Below are 8,802 nucleotides of genomic sequence, written 5' to 3' on the forward strand. Positions count from 1 at the left end.
ACATTGTGTGTGGTAAAATAGATAAATAGATAAATAAGCAAATAAATAAAATAAGAAATAAATTATCCCGGAGGCAATTAAGGAAGATAAAAAAATAGATATATATATATATATATATATATATATATATATATATATATATATATATATATGTTGAAGTGATACAGTTGAAGCGTGTATGAAAAACGTAACCCTTTTCATTCCTGTAACTGTTTGCATTCTTTTGTGTCTCTTTGTGCCTGACTTCGTCGTAGTGCTGCACATACACGAGCTTTAGGCTCCAATTGTATTGTTCTCGAGTTGTGTGCCGGAGTGCCAAAGCGAGTAGGGCCAGGTTGGCACTGGTGCCAAATGGCATAGAGAAGGAGGAGGAGGAGAGGTCAGTTGGCACTGGCCGTAGGAACTGGCCGCAGGCACTGGCCATGGGAACTGGCCGTAAGCACTGGCCATAGGAACTGGCCATAGGAACTGGCTGTATACATTGGTCGTAGAAACTGGCCGTATGCATTGGTCGTAGAAACTGGCCGTAAGCGCTGGCCATAGGAACTGGCCGTGGGAACTGGCCTTGGGAACTGGCAGTAGGAACTGGCAATAGTAACTGGCCGTAGGAACTGTTCATAGGCACTGGCAGTAGGGACTGGCCAGAGGCACCGGCAGTAGGCACAGGCCATAGGCACTGGCAGTAGGCACAGGCCATAGGAACTGGCCGTAGGAATTGGCCGTAGGTACTGGCTGTAGGCACTGGCCTTGCGAACTGACCGTATCCACTGGCCGTAGGCACTAGCCTTAGGCACTGACCGTGATTTCGTCACTTCAGGATGTTGGCACTCACGTTGTCAATCCTTTTCGACTCTGTCCGTTTCATGCAGCTGAAGGAGGAGGAGGAGGGGGTCTGGGGGACGCCCTTCCTTCGCAAGAGAGCCTGGATAGATCAAGAGTTCCAGAACGCCCTACGCCCATCTGCCCGAAGTGTGCCTATATCCCCACCCCCCACTCACCCCACCCCCCACACACTCACCCCCCACCCCCACTCACCCCCACCCCCACTCACCCCACCCCCCACTCACCCCCACCCCCACTCACTCACCACCCTCCCACTCACCCCCACTCTCCCACCCCCACTCACTCCCCCACACACCCACTCACACACTCACCCCCACCCTCCCACCCCCTCTCACCCCCAACCCCCACTCACCCCAACCCCCACTCACCCCCAACCCCCCACTCACCCCCCAACCCCCACTCACCCCCAACCCCCACTCACCCCCCAACCCCCACTCACCCCCCAACCCCCACTCACCCCCAACCCCCACTCACCCCAACCCAATCCCCACTCACCCCAACCCAACTCAACCCCCACCCCCACTCAACACACGAGGAAGAGGACTGGGTCGTTGGATGAGGGTGATGGTGTTAGGGTGACGCCATCCCAAGGGTGAGCTTGACCTGAAGAAGGGTGACGTTGAGCGGAGGGGTGTGTGCCGTGAGCAGTTTTGGCAACAGCAGGTGGACAGGGCTCAAGTTAAAGTGTCCAGGCGAAGGTGGAGGAGGAGGTGGATGGAGGGGGTTGTTTATGGCTGGTTTAATAGCCTGTCGTGGTCTCCGGTATCTGAAAACGCTTCGGGGTTTTCCGCCGTAAAAGGGTAAAAATGACAAACACCTTCGACACTTTTTTTTTTTTTTGTCACAATTTTTTTTTTTTTTTAGGGGGGAGGGGGGCTCACCACCTTCTTCGAATTGTTCTTCTTCGAGTTCTTCGAGTTTTTTTCTTCGAGTTCTTCTTCTTCGAGTTCTTCTTCGAGTTTTTCTTTTTCGAGTTCTTCTTCGAGTTCTTCGAGTTTTTTTCTTCGAGTTCTTCTTCTTCGAGTTCTTCTTCGAGTTTTTCTTTTTCGAGTTCTTCTTCTTCGAGTTCTTCTTCTTCCTCGATTTTTTCTTCTTCGAGTTCTTCCTCTTCGAGTTCTTCTTCGAGTTCTTCTTCCTCGGGTTCTTTTTCTCCTCTTTTGAACGGGAATCACCACCTTTTGGCCGAAGATGAAGAGTCTGCAGTTGGCACTCCGTAACGGCGCTCCAGAATCCATTACGTTGCTAAACGCGTAATAAAACTTTTCAAGGTCCCGACCCGTCGTGTCTGGCCCAGTTGAGAGAACAGCTGGTACTGTAACAAGTGCAACTGAGAACAGCTGGTTCTGTAACAAGTGCAGCTGAGTGCAGCTGGTTTCTTCGAAGCGAGAAAAGTGGATCCATTTGTTCTTGTACACCGTGGATGATGTTAGTTTTTATCCTGAAACCCAAAGTCTGATTCTTGATGAATTTGGTTCTTATGTTGAGCGTTGCTCTCCCTCACTCACTCATTCACTCACTCACTCACTCAATCACTCACTCATTCGCTCGCTCACCCACTTATTCGCTCGCTCACTCAATCACTCACTCATTCGCTCGCTCACCCACTCATTCGCTCGCTCACTCACCCATTCACTCACTCACCCACTCACCCACCCACCCACTCACTCATTCGCTCGCTCACCCACTCATTCACTCACCCACTTACCCACTCACTCACCCACTCACTCACCCACTCACTCACCCACTCACCTACTCACTCATTCACTCGCTCACTCATTCACTCGCTCACTCATTCACTCACTCACCCACTCACCACTCACTCACTCACTCAATCGCTCACCCACTCAATCTCTCACCCACTCACTCATTCACTCGCTCACTCATTCACTCACTCAATCGCTCACCCACTCACTCATTCACTCGCTCACTCATTCACTCGCTCACTCATTCACTCACTCACTCACTCACCCACTCACTCACTCACTCACCCACTCACTCACCCACTCACCCACTCACTCACCCACTCACCACTCACTCACCCGCTCACTCACCCACTCCCTACCTCCTTTTCTTCTTCCGTGACTCCTAACCTCTCTCCCATCTCCCTTAGCCTCTGTCCTTCCTTTCCTCTCTTCATCTCTTACTCTTTGTCCCTTCCCTTACCTTTTCTCTTCTTCTCTTCTCGTCTTTTCCTCTCTTCCTCTTTCCCATCTTTTTCTTCCTTTCCTTTACCTTTTCTCTTCTTCTCTTCTCGTCTTTTCCTCTCTTCGCTTCCCTTTACCATATTTTCCTCTCCTTCCATTACTTTCCTTTCCTGTCTTTACACTTCCCTTCCCTTCCCTTCCCTTCCCTCCGTTTCCTTCCTTTCCATCCCCTTCCACCCTTTTCCCTCCCTTTCCATCCCCTTCCCTTCTTTCCCTCCCTTTCCATCCCCTTCCCTTCTTTCCCTCCCCTTCCCTCCCTTCCCTTCCTCTTCCCACCCTTCTTTCCTTTCCTTCCCTTTCCTTCACTTTCCCTTCTTCACTGCTCTCCCTTCCTCCTCTTCCTCTCCTTTCTCTTCCTCCTCCTCTTCCTACTCTTCTCCTCTTTCCTCTCCTTTCCCCTTTTCCTCCTATTCCTCCTCTTCCTCCTCCTTCCTCCTCCTCCTCTTCCTCCTCCTCCTCTTCCTCCTCCTCCTCTTCCTCCTCCTCCTTCCTCCTCTCCTCGTTCATAAGGCCACAGACCTCAACCTCCGCCCCTCCTCCTCCTCCCACCGTTCCTTATCATGTCCAGTGCTTCCCTCTCCCCGCTGCTCTACGGCCCAAAAGGTCTTCTTGGTCCGGTCATCTGTGCCATATACAGACCCCCCTCTCCCCCTCTCCCCCTCCCTTCTCCCCCTCCCTTCCCCCCTCCCCCTCTCCCCCTCCCCGGCCCCTCACCACTTCCCGCTCTCTTCCCTCCCCCCTTCTCCCCCTTCCCTCCCCCTCTCCCCCTCCCCTTCCCTCCCCTCCCTCCCCTCCATCTCCCTCTCCCCCTCCCCATTCCTCTCCCTCCGCTCCCTCTCCCTATTCCTCTCCCTCTCCCCACTCTCCCTCTCCTCCATCCCCTCTCCCACCTCTCCCCCCCTCCCCCCCGCCCGCCCACCTGGGCCCCCACGTTATACCCCGCGGACCAAAGGCAGCAACCTTCGTGTAATGTACCTGACATTGCCATGTAGGGACAAGAGGGGCAGGAGGGGGGAGAGTGGGAAGGGGGGAGAGGGGGAAGGGGGGAGAGGGGGGACATTCACGACGTCAATCGTCACGAACGCTTACCTTGTTTGGGTTTTCTCGTGTGTGTGTGTGTGTGTGTGTGTGTGTGTGTGTGTGTGTGTGTGTGTGTGTGTGTGTGTGTGTGTGTGTGTGTGTGATTCACCATGGTCTTGGATCACGTGTTGGACTCGTGATCGACAGCTATTACCTTCCCGGAAGAGAGGTCAGAGATATATGATCGATCTATGGGTAATGCTGTGACCTTACACGCACCGGGTACGGACAGTTGCTCACTGGATAATTGCTCACCGGATAGTTGCTCACCGGATAATTGCTCACCGGACAATCGCTCACCGGAGAAGTGACAAATAGGACACTTGCTCACCAAAGATTTTTTTTTACTTTTCTTGAACTTGATAACAAACAATATACAGGATTTTTTAGTTATATTTAGGTTTATTACAGCAATAATACACAAACAATATCCAAACTTTCATATTTTAGTTTTTAATAATTATAAAATTCAATACAAATTTCTCCCATCAATATATATTTACCGCCAGGTGTATGTTATCCGTGCACCACTGGGATCCAGTGCTGTTTCATGTGTGTATGCTCTTCTTTCGGCTAAGCATCAGTCTGTCTATGGATATTGTTTGTGTATTATTGCTGTAATAAACCTAAATATAACTAAAAAATCCTGTATATTGTTTGTTATCAAGTTCAAGAAAAGTAAAAAAAAATCTTTGGTGAGCAAGTGTCCTATTTGTCACTTCTCCGGTGAGCGATTGTCCGGTGAGCAATTATCCGGTGAGCAACTATCCGGTGAGCAATTATCCAGTGAGCAACTGTCCTACACCCGACCTTACACACACACACACACACACACACAACTCCCCGCTGACGAGAGTTGGAGTAACGACTCACAGCACAGTGATACTGAAATTATTTCAGCCCTGGGAGGGATTCGAACCCAGAACGCCGTAGTGGCAGCCGGGAACTTTGCCATCTGCGCCACGAGATTGTGTGTGTGTGTGTGTGTGTGTGTGTGTGTGTGTGTGTGTGTGTGTGTGTGTGTGTGTGTGTACGTGTGTGTGTGTATGTACGTGTATTTACCTAGTTGTATTTTACGGGACAAGAGCTATGCTCGTAGTGACCCGCGCTAGCATACCTTGTACATAGCACGTGTGTGTGTGTGTACGTGTGTGTGTGTGTGTGTACGTGTGTGTGTGTGTGTGTGTGTGGTGTGTGTGTGTGTGTGTGTGTGTACATGTGTGTGTACATGTGTGTGTGTACGTGTGTACGTATGTGTGTATGTGTGTGTGTATGCAAGCGCGTTTCAGCACTTTGCTTGGGTCGCGTGTCATTGTCGTGGATATAATAGCCCGTGTCAGTGTGACCTTGTGCAGACGTGCACGCACGCTCGCACACATGCAATTACAAGCACGAACGCATATAAAGAGAAAGAGAAGAGAAAAGAGAAAGAGAGCAAAGAGGAGAGAGAGAGCAAAGAAGAGAAAGAGAGCAAAGAGGAGAGAGAGAGCAAAGAGGAGAAAGAGAGAAAGGAGGAGATAGAGAGAGAAGAGGAGAGAGAGAGAGAAGAGGAGAAAGAGAGAGAAGAGGAGAAAGAGAGAGAGAGAGAGAAAAAGAGAGAAAAGAGAGAGAAAAGAGTAGAGAGAGAGAGAAGGGTAGAGAGAGAGAGAAGAGGAGAGAGAGAGAAGAGAAGAGAAAAGAGTAGAGAGAGAAGAGATTATATGAAGAATGTGAGGACAGGGGAACAGGAAGAGGAGGAGGAGGAGGTACATGAAAATATTGATGCAAAAATTTTAAGTAGAAATTATATATCTCCTTCATGGCGATTTGCTTTGAAGAACACAAGTTGTGGTGGTGATTGGTGTAAAAAGGATCACTGTGGTGGCATATGGTGTGGTGGCCGGGTACAGACAGTTGCTCACCGGACAATTGCTCACCCTGTGGTGGCATATGGTGTGGGGACGAGGACCTGACCTCGGGACAAGGAGTAATTATGAAGGTGGGATTAACCTCGAGGTGGGGTTTTAATCTCAAGGTGGGATTAAGGCGGTATCCTGGCCCAATTCGGTTCTCGGTGTGGGGGAGTTGAAGAGGGATTTTTTTTTTTTTTTTTTTTTTTTTTTTTTTTCTTTTTTTTTTTTTTACTTGGTACTGAAACGTCACTCCTACGGGCTGCGTTCCTTTGATTGAATGGAGTTTCTTATGGGACGGCAAGGTTGAGGTACGATTGATGAATAGTTGTAGATAGACCTTATGTGTCTTCCTCCCGTCCCCCTTCTTCTTTCTTCTTCTTTCTTCTTCTTCTTCTTCTTCTTCTTCTTCTTCTTCTTCTTCTTCTTCTTCTTCTTCTTCCTCTTCCTCTTTTCCTCTTTTTCCTCTTCTTCTTCCTCTTCTTCTTCTTCTTCTTCTTCTTCTTCTTCTTCGAGTTTGTATCGCGTCTTCGTTCGCACCCGTGTTGTCCCTGGCTCGATCCCCGGCTATCCAGGCGCGTAGATCTCGAGTGTGGACGAACTTTTCTGTGAAAAAATATTGTAAATACAATACTTGTATATAACTATTAAGTGAGAGCATTTTATAAGCTGTTGCTTCCGCTTTCTCCTTTTCAAAAAATCAATGTTTATGTGTATATATATGTGCATCTCTAACATGCAAATGTAATCTGTAATATTTTTTGGAATAAAATGTTAAATTGAAATTGAATTGAATTGAAAAAATTGACTCAAGGAAGGCAGGTTCTTCATCGAATTTACTCGCCTCTGCTGTAGTTCAATTCGAAACTTTAAGAATCATTTAGATAAACACCTAAGCAAGATGCTGTAATGACTGTCATTTATATTATTTGTTTTGTCTGTTTGTTTATTAGTATTTGCTTCTCATTTATTATTAGTTATATGTGAATTTATTATTATTTACTATTTACCTGTTTGTTTATTATTTAAAGAAACCTATGCATTTATTTTATTATTATTTACTTTATTATATTTTTCATTTATTTATTAATCTATTTATTTATCATTATTCATTTTTTTTCGCATCCGTCCTTGATATGGACCAAAAGGTTTCTTGTCGGCATGGTCCACCTTTGTCATCCTTTGTAACCCTTTGTTACGAGACGAGCGTTAGGAGGTTTGGTCACAAACGAGAAGATTGGGTCGGGGTACGACCGGGAGAGACATCGGACATCGAGATGATTTCGATCTACTTCGTCAGACCTTCCTTCTTATGCCCCGAGTTCGAGAGTCCTCTGGAAGGATCCGAGGGGTGGGTAGGTGGAAGGTGACGCTGGGTACTCTCGCACGGTCACCTCTGGTACACGTTTCGGAACCCTGAGATCACTGATCCTCTTGGATAACGAAGGAGACAACACTTCAGAGGGACTTGAACACGCGTGGATGGCTCGATGGCCATAAAGACAAATTTGGAACCACGAAGAGGGTGGCTGAGGCAAAGGCATAAAGTGACCAGGGCCCTTGGGTTTGGGACGAGGGATGGATGGTCGGCTTGGGGCTTAGTCTGCTTGGGGCTAAGCCTGCTTGGGGCTAAGCCTGCTTGGGGCTGAGTCTACTTGGGGCTAAGTCTCGTTGGGGCAAATATTGCTAGGGGCTAAGCCTACTTGGGGCTAAGTCTGCTTGGGGCTAAGTGTGCTTTGGGGCTAAGCCTGTTTTAGGCTAAGCCTTCTTGGTGCTAGGCCTGCTTGAGGCTAAGCCTGTTTGGGGCTAAGTCTGCTTGGGGCTAAGTCTGCTTGGGGCTAGGCCTTCTTGGGGCTAAGCCTGCTTGGGGGTAAGCCTTCTTGGGGCTAAGCCTGCTTGGGCCTAAGCCTGCTCGGGGCTAAGCCTGCTTGGGGCTAAGTCTGCTTGGGGCTAAGTCTGCTTGGGGCTAGGCCTTCTTGGGGCTACTTGGGGAGGATGGGGCGGTCGACAAAATGGCAGGTGACGTCGCGTTACAGGTGTACTTCAGGTAGATGTCTCTCGAGAGTCCATATGAGGGATGCTGGTGTCCAGGTTTCCTCGAGGCCAGCGCCGGAGGAGCTCTCGGAAACAACACAAGAGGGTCGCGGGGGGCGGGGGGAGCTTCTAGAAGACATAAAGGGAAGTCCATAAACCCTGTACTCATGTCCTGATTACCGGCATAAAGTCTTTAGTGGAGGATGAGGCGTCTTCTGGGTCTCCGGGCAGGAAGGTCTGCAAGGTTTCTGTGCAGTTCCCTGCGTGTGGTGAACAGAGTCCGCCACATGTGCGTCTACGCGACATTTTGGCTTAAAGTACCCTCGCTGCAGAAATGGGATGGACAAGGAATTTATATGTTGTGTAGAAACAGCTGGCTTTCGGCCTTGTATTACTATTGTGTAGATTAAGTCCATATTACGCCTGTACTACAGGCGTTTGTGTCCTCATGAAAGCACAACCTTGGCCCTGCCGAGCCATGTTTAGGCGAGGATGTGTCCTTAGCTACCTTTCGGTACGTCGGTTGTGTATATAAAGTCAGGTTTTGGTCTCCAAGGGCAGTTCTCTTCAGTACTTGTAACTCAGCGGAGTGCGACCCAAGGCCCACGCGGTCAGTTTTGCGGTCAGGTCGCCTCGGAGCCTGGCCGCCCGACACAGTCTAGGTCGACACTCGCACTAACCAGAATAAAGCCGACAAACAAAATTGAGCTTCATTCACTCCCTCGGCACCATAGTCCAAGTAACGCCCACGC

This window comes from Oratosquilla oratoria, chromosome 18 (assembly GCF_046742065.1).
Source record: "Oratosquilla oratoria isolate Oo_2021 chromosome 18, ASM4674206v1, whole genome shotgun sequence".
NCBI classification, from domain to species: domain Eukaryota; kingdom Metazoa; phylum Arthropoda; class Malacostraca; order Stomatopoda; family Squillidae; genus Oratosquilla; species Oratosquilla oratoria.